Source organism: Furipterus horrens, unplaced genomic scaffold, assembly GCF_987537825.1.
Source record: "Furipterus horrens unplaced genomic scaffold, mFurHor1.1.pri manual_scaffold_49, whole genome shotgun sequence".
Classification (NCBI taxonomy): Eukaryota; Metazoa; Chordata; class Mammalia; order Chiroptera; family Furipteridae; genus Furipterus; species Furipterus horrens.
In genome coordinates, this window is record NW_028327219.1 from 3,916 (window position 1) to 31,437 (window position 27,522).

Genomic DNA, 27,522 nt, shown 5'->3' on the forward strand with positions numbered 1-27,522 from the left:
TACCCCACAACCCCCCAACCACCGAACGCCGCACCCACACCCCTCCGCGCCTCCCCGCAAACCCGCGCAGCCCAGGCCCCTATCGCCACGCTGGCAGGCGAAGGGCTGCGGTGGGAAGCGGGATGGTGAGCAGGGAGGCACGGTCGGGGGAAGGGGAGGGGCCGGCACAGCCGGCGGGGGGCGATGACGCCGGGAGACCCGAAACACGGAGCGGGCGCCGCACACCCACGGTGACGCGGGGAGCGGCGTGTCGAGGTTGGACGATACGCGGCAGGACGGGCAGACACACAGGCGGGAGGGCGACGGGGGTGCAACCGGCCGGGACGCCCTGAGGCACGCACGGCCCTCCCCGAGAACCCCGTTCTCCGCACCTCCGCCTAGACTCCCCTTCTGCTCGCTCTCTCTCCGAGACTACCGCAGGCCGGCAATGGCGGCCGCCCGCACATGCACGTGGCCAAAACCCCACGTCCCCACCGCAAACACGGCGGGGAACAAAGCCGGCGAGAGGGAGGAACGGACTCCTCCGCTCCCTGTCTCGCTTTCCACATCCAGGATCCTTCCGCAGCTTCACCTACGGATCCTAGCGCGGCACTGCCCCTCCTGCCCACGAGGAGGAGAGGATCCCTCAGGCCGCCCAGCGAGGGAAGACTAGAACACACTCAGACACGTCACGTGCACCTCACCACATGGGTCCATTTGGAGCGACAAACCCGGAACCACGCGGCCGGGTGTCCCCCATAATGGCCCCACAGGCGCCCGGGGGGTTCCCGCCTTCAACAACGAACCCAATTGCAACCGAGTGCGCATAGTGGGCCCAGGTAGGCGGAGTCCGCGCAAGGGTGAGTGAAAGGCAACCGGGTCAGGGGAGAGGTACGCCAGCAACGTTTCCCCCCAGCCCCCTCACCCGACGGCTCGCCACGCCCCCGAACGAGACGAACCGCCCCCGAACAGAGACGGGCACGCGACACCCCCAGGGGTCTTTAAACCTCCGCGCCGGAACGCGCTAGGTACCTGGAAAGGGTGGAGGAGAGCGAGCGGTGGGTATTGGCGCGACGCGGCACGCCCCACACACCCACGGAGCGGGCGAGACAACCGGATCCGCCGCCCAACCGCGATGACGTCGCCACCTTTCCCCGCTTCACGCATCCCGGGCCTACCCGGACATACCCCACAACCCCCAACCACTGAACGCCGCACCCGCACCCCTCCGCGCCTCCCCGCAAACCCGCGCAGCCCAGGCCCCTATCGCCGCGCTGGCAGGCGAGGAGCTGCGGTGGGAAGCGGGATGGCGAGCAGGGAGGCACGGTCGGGGGAAGGGGAGGGTCCGGCGCAGCCGGCGGGGGGGGGCGATGACGCCGAGAGACCCGAAACACGGAGCGAGCGCCGCACGCCCACGGTGGCGGCGGGTCGGGGTTGGACGAGACGCGCCGGGACGGGCGGACACACAGACGGGCGGGCGACGGCGGTGCAACTGGCCGGGACGCCCTGAGGCACGCACAGCCCTCCCCCAGCACCCCGTTCGCCTCCCCTCCGCCTACACTCCCCTTCTGCTCGCTCTCTCTCCGAGACTCTCGCGGGCCGCCTATGGCGACCGGCCCGCACACACACATGGCCAAAAACCCACGTCCGCGCGGGGAACAAAGCCCACGAGAGGGAGGAACTGACTCCTCCGCTCTCTGTCTCGCTTTGCACGTCCATGATCCTTCCGCAGCTTCACCTACGGATCTGAGCGCGGCACTGCCCCTCCTGCCCACGGGGAGGAGAGCATCCCTCGGGCCGCCCAGCGACGGAAGACTAGAACACACTCAGACACGTCACGTGCGTCTCACCGCACGGGTCCATCCGGAGCGACAAACCCGGGACCACGCGGCCGGGCGTCCCCCATAACGGCCCCACAGGCGCCCGGGGGGTTCCCGCCTTCCCCAACGAGCCCCCATCGCCACCGAGTGCGCATGGTGGGCCCTGGTAGGCGGAGTCCGCGCAAGGGTGAGTAAAAGGCAACCGGGGCAGGGGAGAGGTACGCCAGCAACGTATCCCCCCAAATCCCTCACCCGACGGCTCGCCCCGCCCCCGAACGGGACGAAACGCCCCCGAACAGAGACGGGCACGCGACACCCCCAGGGGTCTTTAAACCTCCGCGCCGGAACGCGCTAGGTACCTGGAAAGGGTGGAGGAGAGCGAGCGGCGGGGGTTGCCGTGCCGGGGAGAACGGACGCGGCACGCCCCACACACCCACGGAGCGGGCGACACAACCGCAGCCCAACCGCGATGACGTCGCCACCTTTCCCCGCCTCACGCATCCCGGGCCTACCCGGACATTCCCCACAACCCCACAACCACCGAACGCCGCACCCACACCCCTCCGCGCCTCCCCGCAAACCCGCGCAGCCCAGGCCCCTATCGCCGCGCTGGCAGGCGAGGGGCTGCGTTGGGAAGCGGGATGGCGAGCAGGGAGGCACGGTCGGGGGAAGGGGAGGGGCCGGCGCAGCCGGCGAGGGGGCGATGACGCCGGGATACCCGAAACACGGAGCGGGCGCCTCACGCCCACGGTGGCGCCGCGAGCGGCGGGTCGCGGTTGGACGAGACGCGCCGGGACGAATGGACACAGGCGGGCGGGCAACGGGGGTGCGACCGGCCGGGACGCCCTGAGGCACGCACGGCCCTCCCCGAGCACCCTGTTCTCCTCCCCTGCGCCTACACTCCCCTTCTGCTCGCTCTCTCTCCGAGACTCTCGCGGGCCGCCAACGGCGGCCGGCCTGCACACACACACATGGCCAAAAAACCCACGTCCGCGCAGGGAACAAAGCCCACGAGAGGGAGGAACTGACTCCTCCGCTCTCTGTCTCGCTTTCCACGTCCATGATCCTTCCGCAGCTTCACCTACGGATCCAAGCGCGGCACTGCCCCTCCTGCCAACGGGGAGGAGAGCATCCCTTGGGCCGCCCAGCGACGGAAGACTAGAACACACTCAGACACGTCAAGTGCGTCTCACCACAGGGGTCCATCCGGAGCGACAAACCCGGGACCACGCGGCCGGGCGTCCCCCATAACGGCCCCACAGGCGCCCGGGGGGTTCCTGCCTTCCCTAACGAGCCCCCATCGTCACCGAGTGCGCATGGTGGGCCCGGGTAGGCGGAGTCCGCGCAAGGGTGAGTAAAAGGCAACCGGGGCAGGGGAGAGGTACGCCAGCAACGTATCCCCCCAGCCCCCTCACCCGACGGCTCGCCCCGCCCCCGAACGGGACGAAACGCCCCCGAACAGAGACGGGCACGCGACACCCCCAGGGGTCTTTAAACCTCCGCGCCGGAACGCGCTAGGTACCTGGAAAGGGTGGAGGAGAGCGAGCGGCGGGGGTTGCCGTGCCGGGGAGAACGGACGCGGCACGCCCCACACACCCACGGAGCGGGCGACACAACCGCCGCCCAACCGCGATGACGTCGCCACCTTTCCCCGCCTCACGCATCCCGGGCCTACCCGGACATCCCCCACAACCCCACAACCACCGAACGCCGCACCCACACCCCTCCGCGCCTCCCCGCAAACCCGCGCAGCCCAGGCCCCTATCGCCGCGCTGGCAGGCGAGGGGCTGCGGTGGGAAGCGGGATTGTGAGCAGGGAGGCACGGTCGGGGGAAGGGGAGGGGCCGGCACAGCCGGCGGGGGGGCGATGACGCCGGGAGACCCGAAACACGGAACGGGAGCCGCACGCCCACTGTAGCGCCGGGAGCGGCGGGTCGAGGTTGGACGAGACGCGGCGGGACGGGCGGACACACAGGCGGGCGGGCAATAGGGGTGCGACCGGCCGGGACGCCCTGAGGCACGCACGGCCCTCCCCGAGCACCCCGTTCTCCTCCCCTGCGCCTACACTCCCCTTCTGCTCGCTCTCTCTCCGAGACTCTCGCGGGCCGCCAACGGCGGCCGGCCCGCACACGCACGTGGCCAAAAACCCACGTCCACGCGGGGAACAAAGCCCACGAGAGGGAGGAACTGACTCCTCCGCTCTCTGTCTCGCTTTCCACGTCCATGATCCTTCCGCAGCTCCACCTACGGAAACCTTGTAACGACTTTTACTTCCTCTAGACAGTCAAGTTCGGCACTCTTCTCACCGCTCCGCCGAGGCCGTGGGTCAACCTCAGCGGGGCCGGTCCGAGAGCCTCACTAAACCATCCGATCGGTAGTAGCGACGGGCGCTGTGCACAAAGGCCAGGGACTTAATCAACTCAAGCTTATGACACGCACTTACTGACAACTCCTCCTCCGTGGGGAATAATTGCAATCCCCGATCCCCATCACGAATGGGCTTCAACGGGTTACCCGCACCTGCTGGCGGAGGGTAGGCACATGCTGAGCCAGTCAGTGTAGCGAGCGTGCAGCCCCACACATCTAAGGGCGTCACAGACCTGTTATTGCTCAATCTCCGGTGGCTGAATGCCACTTGTCCCTCCAAGAAGTTGGGGGACGCCGACCGCTCGGGGTCGCATAACTTATTAGCACGCCAGAGTCTCGTTCGTTATCGGAATTAACCGGACAGATCGCTCCACGAACTTAGAACGGGCATGCACCACCACCCACGGAATCGAGAAACAGCTATCGATCTCTCGATCCTGTCTGTGTCCGGGCCGGGTGAGGTTTCCCGTGTTGACTCAAATTAAGCCGCAGGCTCCACTCCTGGTGATGCCCTTCCGTCAACTCCTTTAAGTTTCAGCTTTGCAACCATACTCCCCCCGGAACCCAAAGACTTTGGTTTCCCGGAAACTCCCCGGCGGGTCATGGGAATCACGCCGCCGCATCGGCGGTTGGCATCGTTTCTGGTCGTAAATACGACGGTATCTGACCGTCTTCGAACCTCCGACTTTCGTTCTGGATTAATGAAAACATTCTTGGCAAATGCTTTCGCTCTGGTCCGTCTTGCGCCGGTCCAAGAATTTCACCTCTAGCGGCGCAATACGAATGCCCCCGGCCGTCCCTCTTAATCATGGCCTCAGTTCCGAAAACCAACAAAATAGAACCGCGGTCCTATTCCATTATTCCTAGCTGCGGTATCCAGGCGGCTCGGGCCTGCTTTGAACACTCTAACTTTTTCAAAGTAAACGCTTCGGGCCCCAAGAGCCACTCAGCTAAGAGCATCGAGGGAGCGCCGAGAGGCGACGGGCGGTGGCTCGCCTCGCGGCGGACCACCCGCCCGCTCCCAAAATCCAAATATGAGCTTTTTAACTCCAGCAACTTTAATATACGCAATTTGTACCTGGAATTACCGGGGCTGCTGGCACCAGACTTGCCCTCCAATGTATCCTCGTTAAAGGATTTAAAGTGAACTCATTTCATTACAGGGCCTCGAAACAGTCCTGTATTCTTATTTTTCGTCACTACCTCCCCGGGTCGGGAGTGGGTAATTTGCGTGCTTGCTGCCTTCCTTGGATTTGGTAGCCGTTTCGCAGGCTCCCTCTGCGTAATCGAACCGTAATTCCGCGTCACCCGTGCTCACCATGGGAGACACGGCGACTACCACCAAAAGTTGATAGGGCAGACGTTTGAATGCGTCGTCCGCGCCACGGGGGGCGTGCGATCGGCCCGACGTTATCTAGAGTCACCAGAGCTGCCGGCGCCCTAGCACCCCGGGACCCCACCCCCGCGGGGAGGGGGTGGCGGCCAAGGGGAGGCTGACCAGGTTGGTATTGGTCTGATAAATACACACATCCCCCCTGCGAGGGGGATCAGCACCCGTTGGCATGTATTAGCCAGAGAATGGCCACAGTTCTCCACCTAGGAGACGAGCGAGCGACCACAGGAACCATCATTGATTTAATGAGCCATTCGCAGTTTCACTGTAATGGCCGTGCGTACTGACACACGCATGGCTTAATCTCTGAGACAAGCATATGCTACTGGCAGGATCAACCAGATAGTGGCGGAGGTGAGCGAGCGAGAGCGACAGCGCCGAGGCAGGAAGCCAGGCGGACGGCGGACGCCTCAGCCGCCCCCTGGGGGGTCAACGCCCATCGGCATGTATTCACTCGAGAATGGCCAAAGTTCTCCACGCAGGAGATGAGCGAGCGACCAGAGGAGCCATGACTGATTTAATGAGCCATTCGCAGTTTCACTGTACCGGCCATGCGTACTGACACACGCATGCCTTAATCTGTGCGACAAGCATATGCTACTGGCAGGATCAACCAGATAGTGGCGGAGGTGAGCGAGTGAGAGCAACAGCGCCGAGGCGGGAAGCCAGGCGGACGGAGGACGCCTCTCCCCGCCCACTGGAGGGGCAAGAGCCCGTCGGCATGTATTCGCTCGAGAATGGCCACAGTTCTCCACGTAGGAGACGAGCGAGCGACCACAAGAACCATCACTGATTTAATGAGCCATTCGCAGTTTCACTTTAACGGCCGTGCGTACCGACACACGCATGGCTTAATCTCTGAGACAAGCATGTGCTACTGGCAGGATCAACCAGGTAGAGGCGGAGGTGAGCGAGCGAGAGCGACATCGCCGAGGCGGGAAGCCAGGCAGACGGAGGACGCCTCTCCCCGCCCATTGCAGGGGCCAGCGCCCGTCGGCATGTATTCGCTCGAGAATGGCCAAAGTTCTCCACGTAGGAGACGAGCGTGCGACCAGAGGAGCCATGACTGATTTAATGAGCCATTCGCAGTTTCACTGTACCGGCCGTGCGTACCGACACACGCATGGCTTAATCTCTGAGACAAGCATGTGCTACTGGCAGGATCAACCAGGTAGAGGCGGAGGTGAGCGAGCGAGAGCGACATCGCCGAGGCGGGAAGCCAGGCAGACGGAGGACGCCTCTCCCCGCCCATTGCAGGGGCCAGCGCCCGTCGGCATGTATTCGCTCGAGAATGGCCAAAGTTCTCCACGTAGGAGACGAGCGAGCAACCACAGGAACCATCACTGATTTAATGAGCCATTCACAGTTTCACTGTAACGGCCGTGCGTACTGACACACGCATGGCTTAATCTCTGAGACAAGCATATGCTACTGGCAGGATCAACCAGATAGTGGCGGAGGTGAGCGAGCGAGAGCGACACCACTGAGGCGGGAAGCCAGGCAGACAGAGGACGCCTCTCCCCGCCCATTGGAGGGGCCAGCGCCTGTCGGCATGTATTCACTCGAGAATGGCCAAAGTTCTCCACGCAGGAGATGAGCGAGCGACCAGAGGAGCCATGACTGATTTAATGAGCCATTCGCAGTTTCACTGTACCGGCCGTGCGTACGGACACACGCATGGCTTAATCTGTGGGACAAGCATATGCTACTGGCAGGATCAACCAGATCTTGGCGGAGGTGAGCGAGCGAGAACAACAGCGCCGAGGCGGGAAGCCAGGCAGACGGAGGACGCCTCTCCCCGCCCACTGGAGGGGCAAGAGCCCGTCGGCATGTATTCGCTCGAGAATGGCCACAGTTCTCCACGTAGGAGACGAGCGAGCGACCACAAGAACCATCACTGATTTAATGAGCCATTCGCAGTTTCACTGTAACGGCCGTGCGTACCGACACACGCATGGCTTAATCTCTGAGACAAGCATGTGCTACTGGCAGGATCAACCAGGTAGCGGCGGAGGTGAGCGAGCGAGAGCGACATCGCCGAGGCGGGAAGCCAGGCAGACGGAGGACGCCTCTCCCCGCCCATTGCAGGGGCCAGCGCCCGTCGGCATGTATTCGCTCGAGAATGGCCAAAGTTCTCCACGTAGGAGACGAGCGTGCGACCAGAGGAGCCATGACTGATTTAATGAGCCATTCGCAGTTTCACTGTACCGGCCGTGCGTACCGACACACGCACGGCTTAATCTCTGAGACAAGCATGTGCTACTGGCAGGATCAACCAGGTAGAGGCGGAGGTGAGCGAGCGAGAGCGACATCGCCGAGGCGGGAAGCCAGGCGGATGGAGGACGCCTCTCCCCGCCCACTGGAGGGGCAAGAGCCCGTCGGCATGTATTCGCTCGAGAATGGCCACAGTTCTCCACGTAGGAGACGAGCGAGCGACCACAAGAACCATCACTGATTTAATGAGCCATTCGCAGTTTCACTGTAACGGCCGTGCGTACCGACACACGCATGGCTTAATCTCTGAGACAAGCATGTGCTACTGGCAGGATCAACCAGGTAGAGGCGGAGGTGAGCGAGCGAGAGCGACATCGCCGAGGCGGGAAGCCAGGCAGACGGAGGACGCCTCTCCCCGCCCATTGCAGGGGCCAGCGCCCGTCGGCATGTATTCGCTCGAGAATGGCCAAAGTTCTCCACGTAGGAGACGAGCGTGCGACCAGAGGAGCCATGACTGATTTAATGAGCCATTCGCAGTTTCACTGTACCGGCCGTGCGTACCGACACACGCATGGCTTAATCTCTGAGACAAGCATGTGCTACTGGCAGGATCAACCAGGTAGAAGCGGAGGTGAGCGAGCGAGAGCGACAGCGCCGAGGCGGGAAGCCAGGCGGACGGAGGACGCCTCTCCCCGCCCATTGGAGGGGCCAGCGCCCGTCGGCATGTATTCGCTCGAGAATGGCCAAAGTTCTCCACGTAGGAGACGAGCGAGCGACCACAGGAACCATCACTGATTTAATGAGCCATTCGCAGTTTCACTGTAACGGCCGTGCGTACTGACACACGCATGACTTAATCTCTGAGACAAGCATATGCTACTGGCAGAATCAACCAGGTGGAGGCGGAGGTGAGTGAGCGACAGCGACAACCAGCACCCGGCGGGGAAGAAGGGCGCGGGGGAGGAGGTGGCCTCCAAGGTGGGGGCGGTAGGGGCCTCAGTCATGGACGGGCCGCCAGGAAAACGACACGGGTATCCCACCGCCACACCAGCCCGCCAGGGCGGCCCCACGGCGCCCGCGACGCCGGCCGGCCCTACAGACCGCGCACACAGACACGCCACGGCAGCTCTCCTCCTCCCAAACGCGTAAGCCGGGCCCCTGCCCCCGGGGAACCACACGCGACACGCGCCGCGGTGGGGAGGGTGGTTCATCCACGTCTCCTCCGGACACACAACGGTCAAACCCCCACCCGGACCGGACCCGGGGGGGCTCGGCAGCCCAAGGGGGACGCCCCAACCTTCAGGCACGCACACCGGCTCCCAACCGTGCCCCGCGCGGCGCGACGCCGGCCACGACTCAGGAGCGGATCGCAGCAGAGGCGGGGAAACCGGGCACGCCCGGGGGCGGGCGGCCGCCCGCCCGCCCCCCTGCCCCCCTGCCCCACCCGTGCCACGGGAGAGCCGCACGCGCAGAAACCACACATGGGCGACCCCGCGCCAGAACACCAGCCCGGCCCGGCGGGACCCTCCCCCAACTCGGCGGGGGGAGGCGCGGGTCGCGGTAAGCAGGGTAAAAAAGCAGTGTGGGAAGGGGGAGGGCCCGCATTCTCCCCTTCCATGGACCACCACAGACTCGACTCCCCGGGCGCACCGCTACAGCGGGGGCATCCCGGCGGGGGGATTCCAGACGGGACCAGGAAAACGACAGCACCGGCTCGGCCTCGGGCACCTGAGGGACAACCCGGAGCGCTCCAGGGGCACCACACAGGGCCGGGCAAGGCGCGTGCGCGTTTCAGCGCAGCGGCTCCCCCCCCACCGCGGGGAGGGAACGCTCGCGAGACACAGCCACGGGGGCAAGGTGGAGAGGGTCCACCGCGTCAAGGCGACCACGAGGCCCGCCAGCGCCACGAGGCGAGAAGGCAGGATCCCCGAAGGTCGGGCCGGGTTCCGCACCCCTTCCCTTCCACACACCGCCACGGGACGGGGAGGAGAGGAGAGGAGCCCGCACGCGGAGCGAGAAGAGCGATCCCATTCGCCACGAATGTCCGTCCCTCGTCCGGCGCGGCTTAGGGCCGGCCCGGGAGAGCGCGACGTCACCACATCGATCTGGCAAGGCAAGAAAGAGAAAGGACCGCCGCGCCCGGGAGGGCAGCGGGCGGAGAGCACGGCCGCTCGGGCGTCAGTCGTTGGACTCTTCCCCCGCGCCGGGAACGAGAGCCGGGCTCAGAATCGCAGCCGAGGAGCCCCAGTAGACCCGCTGACGGCCAGCGTGTCGACACTAATCTCGTGGCACAATCTGCCGCCTCGGGGCAGAACAATAACGGCTCCCGGTAGCGGGGACCCAGCCACGGGTAGCGGGACGCCCCGGAACGGAAGCGCGGCCACAGGCCACCGGGTATCGCCCCATCACCCCCAGAGAAGGGGGCGGGGGGGTCAGAAAACGATGCCAGGGCCATCTGGTCAACCCCTCCCCCACCTACCCGCAGGGACCGAGTCCCGTGTGACGGGACCGCGGACACGCGTGAGCGTGAGGAGAGGGCCGCCCGCGCCGCTACAAACGCGCTTCCAAATCGGGACTTGGAAAATCATACCACCGGGATGCCTGCTGGGACCGGGACCGCCGACCCACGCCCACACGCAGGACACGGCTCGCCGCGCTCCCCGACTCGGTAGCGGGAACTCGGGAGAAAACTTCCGGGTGGGCAGAAACCGAGTCCGATGCCCGAGACCCACGCGTGCACGCGTCCCGGCCAACCACGGCCTCCGCGGGCCTCGGCCCACGGCCCTTGCCGGTCACCGCCCTCCCGAGCGGGAACTCGGAAACCTCGGCGGGGAAGTCGCGCCCGCTGACCGGGACCCACACGGGAATGCGCCCGGGGGCACGGAAGACCACGGCCACGGCCCCCCTCACGTTTCCGGATCGGATCGGGACTTAGAAGAAAAACGCCTCTGAGCCGCCGCTGGCCCGCGGGCCGGCCCCAGGAGCGAATGCGGCCGGGCCCACGGGGCCCCGGCAGGCCGCCCCACGCCACGCCACCCGAGTCGGTTGCCACCTCCGGAGCGGTCGGCGCGCCACCAACCTCTCCCGTTCCCCCGCGGCGGCTGGCCGGCAACGGTCCGGTCGCTCGGCGCCCCTCCTCCACCCCCGGAGGGCGGGGAGGGGGGGGCGAGGAGCCGGGCAGCGCCGGCGAGTGCTGGTCGACCCGTGCCGGCGGCCTCACACGGCGCCGCCTGCTACGCCCTCAATAGTCCTGCAGGTCCAATCTCCGGCCCGTGGGCCGCGCGGCAACGCCCAGCCGCCAACGGCATGATTTCGCCGGAGGCGCCGGCCCTCCCGAAGTGAACCGCGGATACCGCGGCCGCATTTTCCTCCACCGTGGCTCCGGAGGGAAGAAACGTTATCAAAGCGGCCGCCAGCTGGAGTCCGACAACCTCCCGCCACGGCAGCGGGACGGATCCCGATGGCGGGCCGGCCACGGTGCCCCGCCGCCCGCCCACAGGACCGATCTCACCCCGGCACCCCACGTCCTCCTCGGAGCTCCCGGCCGGCACGATGCCACCGCGGCAGCAGAAGGGGGACTTGGAAGGGAAATCTCAGCCTCTTGGCAGGCGGCGGCGGCCGCCGCGGGCTCCCCGGAGGGCCTAGAACAATCGGGACGGCCGGCCCGGGGACCTACCGTCAAACAGGACAACCATTCGCGGGACGACGACAGACGGATCTCACTTATCCTTTTCCTCCTCTTCTTCTTTTCTAGTTTTCCTCTGTTTTCTTTCTTTTTTTTTTTCTTTTAAACGTGGCTGGTTATGTCGTTACAGCAGTCAAAATTGTTTTTCCCTTCCCTTCCCTCCGCCCGGTACCCCTCTTCGCTTCAACGATCCCACCCCCGCCCCACTCCGCTCATGTCCACGGGTCTTGCCTGTCAGTTCTTTGGCTTCCCCCTTTCCTAGGTGACCCTTCACTTCCCCCTGTCTGTTTTGTACCAACCAGTTCAGCCTCTTCCTGCCTGCTCCCTTTTCGCCTTCTTCCCCCTTCCTCCCCCCAGTCGGCAACCCTTTCAGTGATTCCCCACACCTATGATTCTATCCCTGTTCTGGTTTGCCCACTTGGACTTTCTTTCTATCCTTGAGATTCACTTCTCGGTAGCTGGGAGTTTGTGGTCATTTTAACCTTCATAGTTTTCTTCTGCTCCCGCCGCTACTTCTTCTTCAAAATGTACTTTTAACGGGGATGAGAAAGAGGCATCAGCCATCCTCACAGACCTCTCCCCGGGGAATGGAAGAGACAGGACCGCAACAAACGAGTGTAACTCGCAACTTTTGTTGTGATGCGATTCCCAAGAATGTCCACAGAAAGGCACCACCGAGACGCTGTCAGACGTGTTAGCGCTTAATGGGGCTGCTCGGGAAGCACTGAAGAGTATGTGTCTCAGCTGTGTTCTCAACTGAGGCAGCGGTAGCCGAGTGGAAGAACTGCTTTTGCAGGAACCCTGAAGACCTGGGTTCGGGTCTTGGTGAGAGCACAAACACCCACGGTAGCCCGTTTTTTGCCTTTTTGGAACACAGCAGAGACGGCCATTTTGTGGCTGTCACCTATCACTTTTCCCAGCCTTCCCACCTCTCCATAAGTCCAGGAAGAGAAGACATCACGACCGAGAGTGAAGCGACGTGCAGATCGGTCCTACTGAAACCAGAGCCAACCAGTGAATGGTAACGGAAGGCAGAGTCACACACTCCCAAAACGCCATGACGGCCGAGAGGAGGAGGATTTAATATCTCTTGAGAATGACGGTGAGGACGAGGTAGTCAAACCGAAAGGAAAACAGAACAGTCCGAACAGTAAGCTGTCAAAGGGTCAGACTACTGAAGGGGGAGCTGCAGCACCTAAAGAAGTGTCGGTAAAATCAAAAAAGAAGTTATATCCAGACCTATCAGAATATACTGCAAATCATTCTGACGAGCGAGAGGATTGATTGGGATCGCTTGGCAGAAGAGGCAGCCGAATGCCATAACCCTGAAAGGCCGCCTCTCAAAACAAGGCCACCGCCCTATATCTCACCCTCCGCTCACCCTTCTGCACACCCTGTTACTGATCCTCGAGAAGAACTGAGGAATAAAATTGAATATTTAAAAGAACAAATACAATTAGAAAAGGAGCATCAGGAATTAATAAGACAATTAGAGGGGCTAAAAATAGGAAAGCAAAGAAAAGAACTTGAACCCTCTGTAGAGGGCCCCCAAAGCCAGAGGCCCCCAGTCAGAGGAGCTGCCCCCAAACTTCCCCTTCAGTCACGACTAATACCAGGCTTGGAGGAAATAGAGGCATTTCCAGTGTCGGAAACAGTAGACGCCCAGGGACAGGCCTGGCGACACCACACTGGATTTGATTTCAAAGTCGTAAAGGAATTAAAAACTGCAGTAGCTCAATACGGAGCCACGGTTCCTTACACTATGGCCATTTTAGAATCGGTCACAGATCAGTGGCTCACGCCACGTGATTGGCAAACATTGGCTCGAGCGACTCTAGCTGGAGGGGACTATCTCCTATGGAAATCAGAATATGTAGAAATCTGTAAGAATACTGCTAGACGCAATATGCAGGCAAATAATGGGTGGAATTTTGATATGTTAATTAGAGAAGGCAACTATGGAATTAGTGACAATCAAAGAAGCTCCCCACTAAGGGTGATATGAGCTCCTCTCTCACCAACATTAAACAAGGACCAGATGAGCCTTTTGCAGATTTTGTCCATAGACTCGTTACTGCAGCTGGTAGGATTTTTGGTAGCACCGACGCTGGCACAGACTTTATTAAACAATTAGCTTTCGAAAATGCGAATGCTGCCTGCCGGGCAGCTATTAGGCCATACAAAAAGAAAACTGATTTAAGCGGATATATACGCTTGTGCTCTGACATCGGAGTGGCCTACCAACAAGGCCTCGCCATAGCTGCAGCGATGCAGGGTTTTACTGTGAAGCAGTTTCTAGCTCAACAAGGGAAGAAAAATTGCTTTAGTTGTGGACAAACTGGTCATTTTGCAAGAAATTGCAAAGGGAAAAAGGAATCTAATAATAAAACTCCAGCTCCGGGGTTATGTCCTAGATGCAAAAGGGGAAATCATTGGGCAAATGAATGCAAATCTAAAATGGATGCCCAGGGCAACAGTTTGCCACCTATACAGGGAAACGGGAAAAGGGGGCCAGCCCCAGGCCCCCAAACCCAAACAAATCTATGGGGCAGTAAGCTTTGTTCCATCAACCAGCAATCCGTTTCAAGCCTCCTCAGAGCCACAGCAGGAAGCGCAGGATTGGACCTCAGTTCCTCCACCCATACGGTATTAACCCCGGAAATGGGGGTCCAGGCTCTCCCCACGGGAATATTTGGCCCTCTTCCCGATAATACCTTTGTTTTAATAATAGGCCGCAGTAGTTCGACCATAAACGGTCTGCAGGTCCTCCCAGGAGTCATAGATAATGATTTTGCCGGAGAAATCAAGGTCATGGTTTCCTCCCCTGAACATATTAACACCGTTGCTTCAGGCCAAAGATTTGCACGATTACTGCTCCTGCCTTTACTCTCTACTGCCAATACTGCTGTCTCGCAGTACAAAGGTGATCGTGGATTTGGGTCCTATGACGTTTTTTGGACTAAAATTATTTCACCACAAAAGCCCACTATGCTACTATGGCTAGACGGCAAGGAGTTCTCTGGCCTAATAGACACTGGAGCAGATGTTACAATTATAAAAAGAGAAGATTGGCCTGAAGCCTGGCCCTTAGACACAACCATGACTCGTTTAAAGGGAATAGGACAAAGTCAGAACCCTGAGAGAAGCTCTAAATTATTAACTTGGAAAGATCAGGAGGGAAATCAAGGTACCATCCAACCATATGTTATAGCCGGTCTACCTATAAATCTTTGGGAAAGGGACCTCCTATCTCAAATGGGGCTAATAATAGGAAGTCCCAACACCACGGTCACCGCCCAAATGTTAAGAGCAGGATACATACCAGGTCAGGGACTAGGAAAGGATAGCACAGGTATAACGGCACCTATAAACACTCCTCCAAAAAATGACAGAGCAGGTTTAGGCCATTTTTCTTAGGGGCCATTGACACTTCTGTGGCCCATGCTGAAAAAATTACTTGGCTCTCCGATGAGCCGGTATGAGTCGATCAATGGCCTCTTACTAGTAAAAAATTGCTAGCCGCACAACAGTTGGTACAGGAGCAACTCGAGGCTGGCCGTATTGTCCCCAGTAACTCTCCATGAAACACCCTTATTTTTGTTATCAAAAAGAAATCAGGCAAGCGGCGATTACTACAAAATCTAAGAGTAGTGAATAGGACTATGGTGCTCATGGGAGCCCTACAGCCAGGGCTCCCTTCACCCGTCGCCATACCATTAGGCTATTTCAAAATAATCATAGATTTAAAGGACTGTTTTTTCACCATTCCCTTGCATCCGGAAGATCAAAAGCGCTTTGCGTTCAGCCTGCCAGAAACAAATTTTAGGGCGCCCGTGAAAAGATTTCAGTGGCGTGTCCTGCCCCAACGGATGGCAAATAGTCCTACTTTGTGTCAATCTTTTGTAGCCACAGCTCTACAATCTATAAGAGACCGCTGGCCTGACATGTATATAATACATTATATGGATGATATATTAATTGCAGGCAAGGCAGGAACTGAAGTTTTAAAATGCTATGATGAAATGCGCATTGCTCTGCAAAACAATGGTTTAGAAATAGCTCCTGACAAGGTACAACTCACTGACCCGTACAATTATCTACGTTTCCAATTAAGGGGGTCCCAAGTTTCTTCTCAAAAATTAGAATTAAGATTAGACAAACTTAAGACATTGAATGACTTCCAAAAACTTCTAGGTGACATCAAATGTAAATGCCCTATTTGAAAATCAGTAAAGGGGAACTTAAGCCACTATGTGATATCCTTCACGGGGACGCTAATCCCACATCCCCCCGTGAACTCTCCCCTGAAGGCAGACAGGCTATACACAAGGTTGAACATGCTATTCATTCCCAGGATACTACTTTTATAAATTATGACAAACCTCTAAAATTTATCATATGTAAAACAACACTCTCCCCTACAGCTGTATTTTGGCAAACAACACCTCTTATGTGGATCCATCTACCGCCCACGCCAAAAAAGGTCATTGAACCATATTATCGATCTGTAGCTGAGCTCATTATAAAAGGCCGTGATCAGGGTAAATGCTATTTTGGCAAGGAGCCAGACATAATAATCCAACCCTATAACCTTGATCAAATTAATTGGCTCATGCAATCTACTGATTCTTGGCCCATTTCCCTGGCTTCCTTTAAGGGGACGTTAGATAATCACTATCCTCCAGACAAGCTCCTTAATTTCGCTAACAGGCATGAGTTTCTTTTTCCCCTATGCACGGCATCACAGCCAATAGCAACTGCCTTGTTAGTATTCAATGATGGGTTGTCCACTGGCAAAGCAGCTTATACATATCTAAATAAAGAGGTATCATTTATGACCAAAAGCACCTCTGCTCAAATAACAGAGCTGCAAGCAGTACTGGCGTTTTTTTCTGCTTTCCCCGACCAACCGCTTAACATATATACTGATAGTGCTTACATTGCACACTCTGTACCCTTACTAGAGACGGCTGGCCAAATAAGAAGCACCTCCAATGCTGGAGAACTGTTTAGACAATTACAAAGATTAATCATTCAAAGGTTACATTCATTTTACATTGGACACTTACGTGCTCATTCCGGATTAACGGGTCCCCTAGCTGAAGGAAACCAAAAAGCTGATCTTGCCACCCAAACTCCCCAGGTCTCTCAATTATTTGTGGCCAATAACAACATTCAGGACAAACTCGCTGCTGCACAAAATAGCCATCAACTACATCACCTTAATGCAAAAACATTACGTCTTATGCATCACATCACAAAAGAACAAGCTAGGCAAATAGTAAAGAATTGCCCATCATGTGCTATCCATTTACCAACCCCTCACCTAGGAGCAAATCCTAGAGGGCTAATTCCTAACGCTCTATGGCAAATGGATGTTACCCATTTTTCTGACTTTGGCAACCTTAAATACATACATGTCACTATAGATACCTATAGTGGATTCATTTTTGCTTCCCTTCAAACGGGCGAAGCCACCAAACATGTCATTAGCCATATGCTGGCCACCTTTGCAGTATTAGGATGTCCCCAAGAACTAAAAACAGATAATGGGCCAGGATACATTAGCTCTAATTTCTCTCAGTTTTGCAAACGTCTCAACATCCAACATATTACAGGTATCCCTTATAATCCACAAGGGCAAGGAATAGTAGAAAGGGCAAATCAAACTCTTAAAATTACTTTAAATAAAATAAAAAAGGGGGAATAGTATCCCACGAGGGGGTCACCAAGAAACATCCTCTCCCATGCCCTCTTTATACTCAAGTTTTTAAATTTAGATGCTAGTGGCCGGTCTGCAGCCACTCGCTTTTGGCAAACCGAAACTGAAAAGCAATTCGCTTCGGTCTTGTGGAAAGATCCACTAACTAATTCCTGGCATGGCCTGGACCCAGTACTTATCTGGGGCCGAGGATCAGTGTGCATCTACTCTAAAGACATGAAGTCTGCCAGATGGTTACCGGAACGTCTGGTTAAACAAATAAATAACAAGCCTGACACAATAAATAACTGCATAACTAAACCCAGGGACAAGGATTTACCCTGAGGAAAATTTCCCTATTTTCTATTTCAGGACATGTTCAAGAAGAACGTAATCCTGCTGCTCGGGGTACTACTGCATTTTTGCCCGGACATAGAAGGTGGCCTTGGGGCGCTGCAACATGGAGAACCCTACCTTACATTATTCGGGCCCCCCTGCAGCTGTTGGGGAGCTATTGCCACCAATTACGCCACACCCAGTCACTATACCAAAATTGTAGATTGTGGCACAAAAAAGTCCTATCTCATATATGACATGACCTTTGCAGGGGTCTCTGAACAGAGGTGGTATTGTGTAACTAAGCCTCCTATCATACCCGCTACCAATGGCAAACCAGGAGCATGTCCCAAGGAATGCACCACCATCTATAATCGGATGCATTCTACCTGTTATGAGTCAGTACAGGAATGTACCTCCTCTAATGTCATTTATTTTACTGCCATACTACAGAAAGTGCAAAATGCTATTCACCAAGGAGATTGGGGGTCCAACCCTTCACCACTTGGATCTACTAAGTATCTGCAGGCCTCTTGCCAAGGCACTGTTGGAAAGCCAGTATGCTGGCATAAGAAGGCCCCTGTACATGTTTCTGATGGTGGTGGTCCTCAAGATAGAATAAGAGAAATTAAAGTGCAAAAACAAATAGAGCATCTCATAACAAGCCTGTATCCAAAAATCAATTACCACCCTCTGGCGTTACCTAAACCACGGGGAATAGATCTAGATACCCAGACCACTGACATCTTGACGGCCACCCACCGAGCCCTTATCATCTCCAACCCCCAACTAGCTGCAGACTGCTGGCTATGCGTGACTTTAGGCACGCCTATGCCCTTAGCCATTCCTGCTAATATCACCTCCTTTAATGAGTCTCATCAAAATTGTAGCCCCAGCTTGCCCTTAGAGTACAGCCCATGTATTTTCCTGCTTCCCTCTGCCTCCAAGGTAAGTCTCAGAATAATAGCTTTGACATTCATGTTGGATTTGTTGAATTTGCTAACTGTAGTAGCACAGTGAACCATAGCAACTCCCTCTGCCCAGGCAAAGGGCAGGTGTTTGTTTGTGGGGGAAACTTGGCATTTTCATCCTTGCCCAAAAATTGGACAGGAATATGCGTCCTAGCTACCTTATTGCCAAACATAGATATAGTTTCCGGAGATGACCCTGTTCCCATTCCCAGTTTTGACTACATTGCAGGACGCCACAAAAGAGCCGTATCTTTCATCCCCCTATTAGTAGGGTTAGGCATTTCAGGGGCATTGGCCACAGGGACAACGGGGTTAGGAATTGCAGTTCACTCCTACACAAAGCTCTCTAATCAGCTAATTGACGATGTTCAAGCTTTGTCCAGCACCATTAATGACATCCAAGATCAGTTAGACTCCCTAGCTGAAGTAGTTCTCCAAAATAGGCAAGGACTGGACCTACTTACAGCAGAACAGGGAGGAATAGGCTTGGCTTTGCAGGAACGTTGCTGCTTCTATGCCAACAAATCAAGCATCGTCCGAGACAAAATAAAGAACTGCAGTAAGAACTAGTGAAAAGAAGAAGAGAACTCTTCGAAAATACCCTGTGGAGTGGACTTAATGGGGCCCTTCCCTATCTCCTCCCACTTTTAGGACCTCTCTTAGGGCTACTCCTGCTGCTATCCTTAGGACCTTTCATTTTCAATAAGATGATGGCCTTTATCAAGCAACAAATAGATGCCATAAAAATGCAGCCAATACAGGTCCATTATCATAAATTAGAACAGGCTGAGACTGCAACTTCCCATGATGCTCATACACGTAACTAATGCCTCGGTGAGCTGGACTGGACAGTCATTGACGGGCAACTGGAGACCACACGCCTTGCCAGCCGCCGCCTAAGACAGGTATCTGGCCTAAAAGAAGCTGCCTTAGATAACCAATGACGGGTAAGGTAAGGCTGGCTCCGTGTGGCGATCTCCCGACCTAAGACAGGCGCAGTCCCCGCGAGGCTCTCAGCTTACATAAAATAAAAAAGGGGGACCTGTGGGGAACTAAAAAGTTCCTCAGCTGAAGTCTTACTAACTGGCATCCTAAAGTTCTGCTTGGCATGGCCTCACCATCCCATAATAGTTGTTTACTCCTTACTAGGGCAACGACCCTCTTTCTGTTCCTGGGACTGTTGTCCTGCGGTTTAACTCATATCTACCAGATACCGCCCAAGCTGCAGCCGCGTTCCCACCGGATGACAAATTCCTCTTCTCCTGAACCATAATACTGTTTTGACTAAGAATAAAGGAGACTTGATCAGAGCACTGTCTTATGTCCTCTCCTTGTCTCTCTTGTCCCTTCTTTATCCTCACTCCCCCTCTAGGGTTCTCGTTGCTCGACCTGTGGGACGGGTCAAGTGGCGCCCAACGTGGGGCCTGAGAACGGGGGACTCAGTGAAGGACGCCGTTCGAGGAGCCGGCCAAGTAGAAAAGAGGAAAAGGCTACGTGGGAACCTGCCGCGTTGACCTCACCTCGGTAAGTGAACGGCGATCATGGGTCAAGAAATGAGCCGACATGAGCTCTTTGTTGAACAGCTAGGACAGGCTCTCAAGGCACGAGGAGTTAAGGTTAAAGTAAAACAATTGTTGAAATATTTTGATTACATCAAAGACTTATGTCCCTGGTTCCCCGCCGAGGGGAACATTGATCCACCATGGTGGAAAAGAGTAGGAGATACCTTAAAAGACTTTTATGATACGTTTCGTCCAGAGAAGGTTCCTGTAACTGCCTTCTCTTATTGGAATCTAATAGATGAACTCCTATCTCAAAGGCATAGTGATCCTTTAGTAACTAATGTAGTAGAAAAAGGTCAAAATATCTTAAAGGCAGATCATAAGGAGGAGAGTAGAAAAAATAAGGGAAATGACAGCAGAGAGGAGGATAATTTAATATCTCTTGAAAATGACGGTGAGGACGAAGTAGTTAAACCGAAAGAAAAACAGGACGGTCCCAATTGTAAGCCGTCAGAGTTTCAGATTACAGAAGGAGGAGCTGCGGCACATAAACAAGTGTCAGTAAAATCAAAAAAGAAGTCATATCCAGACCTATCAGAATATACTGCAAATCATTCTGACGACGGACAGGTTAATTGGGATCGCTTGGCAGAAGAGGCAGCCAAATACCATAACCCTGAACGGCCGCCTCTGAAAACAAGGCCACTGCCCTATACCTCACCCTCCGCTCCCCCCTCTGCGTACCCTGTCCTTGATCCTCGAAAAGAACTGAGGAACAAAAATGAACATTTAAAATAACAAATAAAATTAGAGAAGGAACATCAGGAATTAATAAGACAATTAGAGGGGCTAAAAATAGGAAAGCAGAAAAAAGAAATTGAGCCTTCTCTGGAGGGCCCTCCGAGCCAGAGGCCCCCAGTCAGAGGAGCAGCCCCCAAAATACCCCAAAATACCCCAATACTAGGCTTAGAAGAAATGGAAGCATTTCCGGTATCAGAAACAGTAGACGCCCAGGGACAGGCCTGGCGACACCACACTGGATTTGATTTCAAAGTCATAAAAGAATTGAAAACAGCAGTAGCTCAATACAGAGCCACGGCTCCTTACACTATGGCCATCTTAGATTCGGTCACAGATCAGCGGCTCACTCCAAGTGATTGGCAAACTTTGGCTCGAGCGACCCTAGCTGGAGGAGACTATCTCCTCTGGAAATCAGAATATGTAGAAATCTGTAAGGATACTGCTAGGCGCAATATACAGGCAAATAATGGGTGGAATTTTGATATGTTAATTGGAGAAGGTAACTATGCAATTAGTGACAATCAAATGCAATATGATCCAGGACTTTTTGCTCAAATTCAAGCAGCAGGTAAAAGAGCATGGAGGAAGCTCCCCGCTAAGGGTGATATGAGCTCCTCTCTCACCAACATTAAACAAGGACCAGATGAGCCTTTTGCACATTTTGTCCATAGGCTCGTTACTGCAGCTGGTAGGATTTTTGGTAGCACCGATGCTGGCACAGACATTGTTAAACAATTAGCTTTCGAAAATGCGAATGCTGCCTGCCGGGCAGCTATTAGGCCATACAAAAAGAAAACTGATTTAAGCGGATATATACGCTTGTGCTCTGACATCGGAGTGACCTACCAACAAGGCCTCGCCGTGGCTGCAGCGATGCAGGGTTTTACTGTAAAACAATTTCTAGCTCAACAAGGGAAGAACAAATGTTTTAATTGTGGAGAAACTGGTCATTTTGCAAGAAATTCCAAAGGGAAAAAAGAATCAAATAGTAAAGCTCCAGCTTCGGGGTTATGTCCTAGATGCAAAAGGGGAAATCATTGGGCAAAGGGATGTAAATCTAAAACGGATGCCCAAGGCAACAGCCTGCCACCTATGCAGGGAAACGGGAAGAGGGGCCAGGCCCAGGCCCGCAAACCCAAACAAATCTATGGGGCACTAAGCTTTGTTCCACCAACCAGCAATCCGTTTCGGGCCTCCTCAGAGCCACAGCAGGAAGCGCAGGATTGGACCTCAGTTCCTCCACCCATACGGTATTAACCCCAGAAATGGGAGTTCAGGCTCTTCCCACGGGAATATTCGTCCCTCTTCCCGAAAATACCTTTGGTTTAATAATAGGCCGCAGTAGTTCCACCATGAATGGTCTGCAGGTCCTCCCAGGAGTCATAGATAATGATTTTGCCGGAGAAATCAAGGTCATGGTTTCCTCCCCTAAACATATTAACACCGTTGCTTCAGGCCAAAGATTTGCACGATTACTGCTCCTGCCTTTACTCTCTACTGCTAATACTGCCGTCTCGCAGTACAGAGGCGATCGAGGATTTGGATCCTCTGACGTTTTCTGGGCTAAAATTATTTCAGCACAAAAACCCTCTATGCTACTATGGCTAGACGCCAATGAGTTCTCTGGCCTAATAGACACTGGTACAGATGTTACAATTATAGAAAGAGAAGATTGGCCTGAAGCCTGGCCCTTAGATACCACCACAATGCATTTAAGGGGAATAGGACAAAGTCAGAACCCTGAGAGAAGCTCTAAATTGTTAACTTGTAAAGATCAGGAGGGAAACCAAGGTACCATTCAACCATATGTTATAGCCGGTCTACCTATAAATCTTTGGGGAAGGGACCTCCTATCTCAAATGGAGCTAATAATGGGGAGTCCCAACAACACTATCACTGCCCAAATGTTAAAAGCAGGATACTACCAGGTCGGGGACTAGGAAAGAATAACGGTACCTATAAACACTCCTCCAAAAGATGACAGAGCACGTTTAGGCCATTTTTCTTAGGGGCCATTGACACTCCTGTGGTCCATGCTGAGAAAATTACTTGGCTCTCTGATGAACCGGTATGGGTCGATCAATGGCCTCTTACTAGTGAAAAATTGCTAGCCGCACAACAGTTGGTACAGGAGCAACTCGAGGCTGGCCGTATTGTCCCCAGTAACTCACCATGGAACACCCCTATTTTTGTTATCAAAAAGAAGTCAGGCAAATGGCGGTTACTACAAGATCTGAAAGCAATGAATCGGACTATGGTACTCATGGGAGCCCTACAGCCAGGGCTCCCTTCACCCGTCGCCATACCATTAGGCTATTTCAAAATAGTCATAGATTTAAAAGACTGTTTTTTCACCATTCCCTTACATCCGGAAGATCAAAAGCGCTTTGCGTTCAGCCTGCCAGAAACAAATTTTAGGGCGCCCTTGAAAAGATTTCAGTGGCATGTCCTGCCCCAAGGGATGGCAAGTAGTCCTAATTTGTGTCAATCTTTTGTAGCCACAGCTCTACAATCTATAAGAGACCGCTGGCCTGACATGTATATAATACATTATATGGATGATATATTAATTGCAGCAAGGCAGGAATAGAAGTTTTAAAATGCTATGATGAAATGCGCGTTCCTTTACAGAACAACGGCTTAGAAATAGCTCCTGACAAGGTACAACTTACGGACCCGTATAATTATCTAGGCTTTCAACTGAGAGGGTCCCAAGTATCTTCACAAAAACTAGAATTAAGATTAGATAAACTTAAGACACTGAATGACTTCCAAAAACTTCTAGGAGACATTAATTGGTTGATGCCGTATTTGAAAATTAGCAAAGGGGAACTTAAGCCACTATATGATATCCTTCACGGGGACGCTAACCCTACATCATACACAAGGTTGAGCATGCCATTCATTCCCAGACTACTACTTTTATAAATTATGACAAACCTCTAAAATTTATCATATGTAGAACAATACTCTCCCCTACTGCCGTATTTTGGCAAACAGCACCTCTTATGTGGATCCATCTACCGGCCACGCCAAAAAAGGTCATTGAACCATATTATCGATCTGTAGCTGAGCTCATTATAAAAGGCCGTGATCAGGGTAAATGCTATTTTGGCAAGGAGCCAGACATAATCATCCAACCCTATACCCTTGATCAAATTAATTGGCTCATACAAACTACCGATTTTTGGCCCATTTCCCTAGCTTCCTTTAAGGGGACGTTAGATAATCACTATCCTCCAGAGAAACTCATTGAGTTCGCTAACAGGCATGAGTTTGTTTTTCCCCTATGCACGGCATCACAGCCGATAGCAAATGCCTTGTTAGTATTCACTGATGGGTCGTCCACTGGCAAAGCAGCTTATACATATCTAGATAAAAAGTTATCATTTATGACCAAAAGCACCTCTGCTCAAATAACAGAGCTGCAAGCAGTGCTGGCGGTTTTTTCTGCTTTCCCCGACCGTCCACTTAACATATATACTGATAGTGCTTACATTGCACACTCTGTACCCTTACTAGAGACGGCTGGCCAAATAAAGAGCACCTCCAATGCTGGAGAACTGTTTAGACAATTACAAAAATTAATCATTCAAAGGTTACATTCGTTTTACATTGGACACTTACGTGCTCATTCCGGATTACCGGGTCCTCTAGCTGAAGGAAACCAAAAAGCAGATTTAGCCACCCGAACTCCCGAGGTCTCTCAATTATTTGTAGTCAATAACAGCATTCAGGACAAATTCGCTGCTGCAGAAAATAGCCATCAACTACATCACCTTAATGCAAAAACATTACGCCTTATGCATCACATCACAAAAGAACAGGCTAGGCAAATAGTAAAGAATTGCCCATCATGTACTATCTATTTACCAACCCCTCATCTAGGAGTAAATCCTAGAGGGCTAATTCCTAACGCCCTATGACAAATGGATGTTACCCATTTTTCTGACTTTGGCAATCTTAAGTACATACATGTCACTATAGATACCTTCAGTGGATTCATCTTTGCCTCCCTTCAAACGGACGAAGCCACCAAACATGTCATTAGCCATATGCTGGCCACATTTACAGTATTAGGATGTCCTCAACAAATAAAAACAAATAATAGGCCGGGATACACTAGCTCTAATTTCTCTCAGTTTTGCAAACATCTCAACATCCAACACATTACAGGTATCCCTTATAATCCACAAGGGCAAGGAATAGTAGAAAGGGCAAATCAGACTCTTAAAATTACTTTAAATAAAATTAAAAAAGGGGAATGGTATCCCACGAGGGGGTCAACAAGAAACATCCTCTCCCATGCCCTCTTTATACTCAATTTTTTAAATTTAGATGCCAGTGGCCAGTCTGCAGCCACTCGCTTTTGGCAAACTGAAACTGAAAAGCAATTCGCTTCGGTTTTGTGGAAAGATCCACTAACTAATTCCTGGCACTGCCCAGACCCAGTACTTATCTGGGCCCGGGGATCACTGTGCATTTACTCTAAAGAAATGAAGTCCGCCAGATGGCAACCAGAACGTCTGGTTAAACAAATAAATAGCAAGTCTGACACAATAAATAACCACAGCTAAACCCAGGGATAAGGATTTACCCTGAGGAAAATTTCCTTATTTTCTATTTCAGGACATGTTCAAGAAGAACGTAATCCTGCTGCTCGGGGTACTACAGCATTTTTGCCCGGACATAGAAGGTGGCCTTGGGGAGCCGCAACATAAAGATCCCTACCTTGCATTATTCGGGCCCCCCTGCAGCTGCGGGGGAGGTACTGCCTCCAATTACGCCACACCCAGTCACTATACCAAAATTGTAGATTGTGGCACCAAAAAGGCCTATCTCATATAGGACGTGACCTTTGCAGGGGCCTCTGAACAGAGGTGGTATTGTGTAAATAAGCCTCCTGTCATACCCGCTACCAATGGCAAACCAGGAGCATGTCCCAAGGAATGCACCACTATCTATAATCGGATGCATTCTACCTGTTATGAGTCAGTACAGGAATGTACCTCCTCTAATGTCATTTATTTTACTGCCATACTACAGAAAGTGCAAAATGCTATTAACCGAGGAGATTGGGGGTCCAACCCTTCACCAATTGGGTCTACTAAGTATCTGCAGGCCTCTTGCCAAGGCACTGTTGGAAAGCCAGTATGCTGGCTTAAGAAGGCCCCTGTACATGTTTCTGATGGTGGTGGTCCTCAAGATAGAATAAGAGAAATTAAAGTGCAAAAACAAATAGAACACCTCATAACAAACCTGTATCCAAAAATCAATTACCACCCTCTGGCGTTACCTAAACGGCGGGGTATAGATCTAGATACCCAGACCACTGACATCTTGATGGCCACCCAACCAAGCCCTTAACATCTCCAACCCCCAACTAGCTGCAGACTGCTGGCTATGCATGACTTTAGGCACGCCTATGCCCTTAGCCATTCCTGCTAATATCGCCTCCTTTAATGAGTCTCATCAGAGAAGGAAAACTCTGACTCCAAAAAACCTCCGCTGCCTTGCGGCATACCTCTTCAGGGGAAAGGCTAAGGGAGTAAACCCCGACAGAAAATCCGGAGCCGGAGTCCCTAAGGCGGTTTGACGTTGTAGTCAACACCGGCAACTCCTGCGGCGCACCTGAAGCCAAGCTGTATTGACTCCGTCTTTCCCTTGGACCCTTCAGCTGCGAAGAGAGGGGGGGTCTGCTGCATGGGCAACAGCAGACCCTCCATATCACCCTGCCCAGGCTCTGTAGCTTCAGCATCGCTGGAGAGGACACTCCAGCATCATCGCAAGATGTCGATTCAACACGGGAGGAGACAGATACCGTGTCACTCCCGAGTCGGACTGCACAGCCATTCTCGGCGGTGCAGATAGACTCTTAAGAAGCTACACCATCGTCTCTCAAGACGGACGGCTGCCGACGACGAATGAGTCTCATCAAAATTGTAGCCCCACCTTGCCCTTTAGAGTACAGCCCATGTATTTTCCTGCTTCCCTCTGCCTCCAAGGTAAGTCTCAAAATAATAGCTTTGATATTCATGTTGGATTTGTTGAATTTGCTAACTGTAGTAGCATAGTGAACCATAGCAGCTCCCTCTGCCCAGGCAAAGGGCAGGTATTTGTTTGTGGGGGAAACTTGGCATTTTCATCCTTGCCCAACAATTGGACAGTGTGGGGAACTAAAAAGTTCCTCGGCTAAAGTCTTGCTGACCGGCATCCTAAAGTTCTGCTTGGCATGGCCTCATTATCCCATAATAGTTGTCTGCTCCTAATTAAGGGCAACTTCCCTCTTTCTCTTCCTGGGAGTTGCTGTCCTTCATTTTAACTCTTATCCGTTAGATAACGCCCCAGCTGCGGCTACCCTCCTCCCTAATGAAAACTTCCTCTTCTCCTGAGCTACAAAAATGCTGTTGTGACTAAGAATAAACGAGACTTGATCAGAGCACTGTCTTGTCTCCATTCTTTGTGCCTCTTGCCCCTTTCTCATCCTCACTCCCCCTCTAGGGTCCTCGTTGCTCGATCTGCGGGACGGGTCAGGACAGGAATATGCGTCCTAGCTACCTTATTGCCAGACATAGATATAATTTCTGAAGATGACCTTGTTCCCATTCCCAGTTTTGACTACATTGCAGGTCACCACAAAAGAGCTGTATCTTTCATCCCCCTACTAATAGGGTTAGGCATTTCAGGGGCATTGACCACAGGGACAACGGGGTTAGGAATTGCAGTTCACTCCTACACAAAGCTCTCTAATCAG

The 27,522-nt window shown here is 53.8% G+C and overlaps 1 pseudogene; it reads right to left on the minus strand.

The window, feature by feature from the left end:
* Positions 1-4,019: 4,019 nt before the first annotated feature.
* Positions 4,020-5,903, minus strand: LOC149989999 (18S ribosomal RNA; annotated as a pseudogene).
* Positions 5,904-27,522: the final 21,619 nt, after the last annotated feature.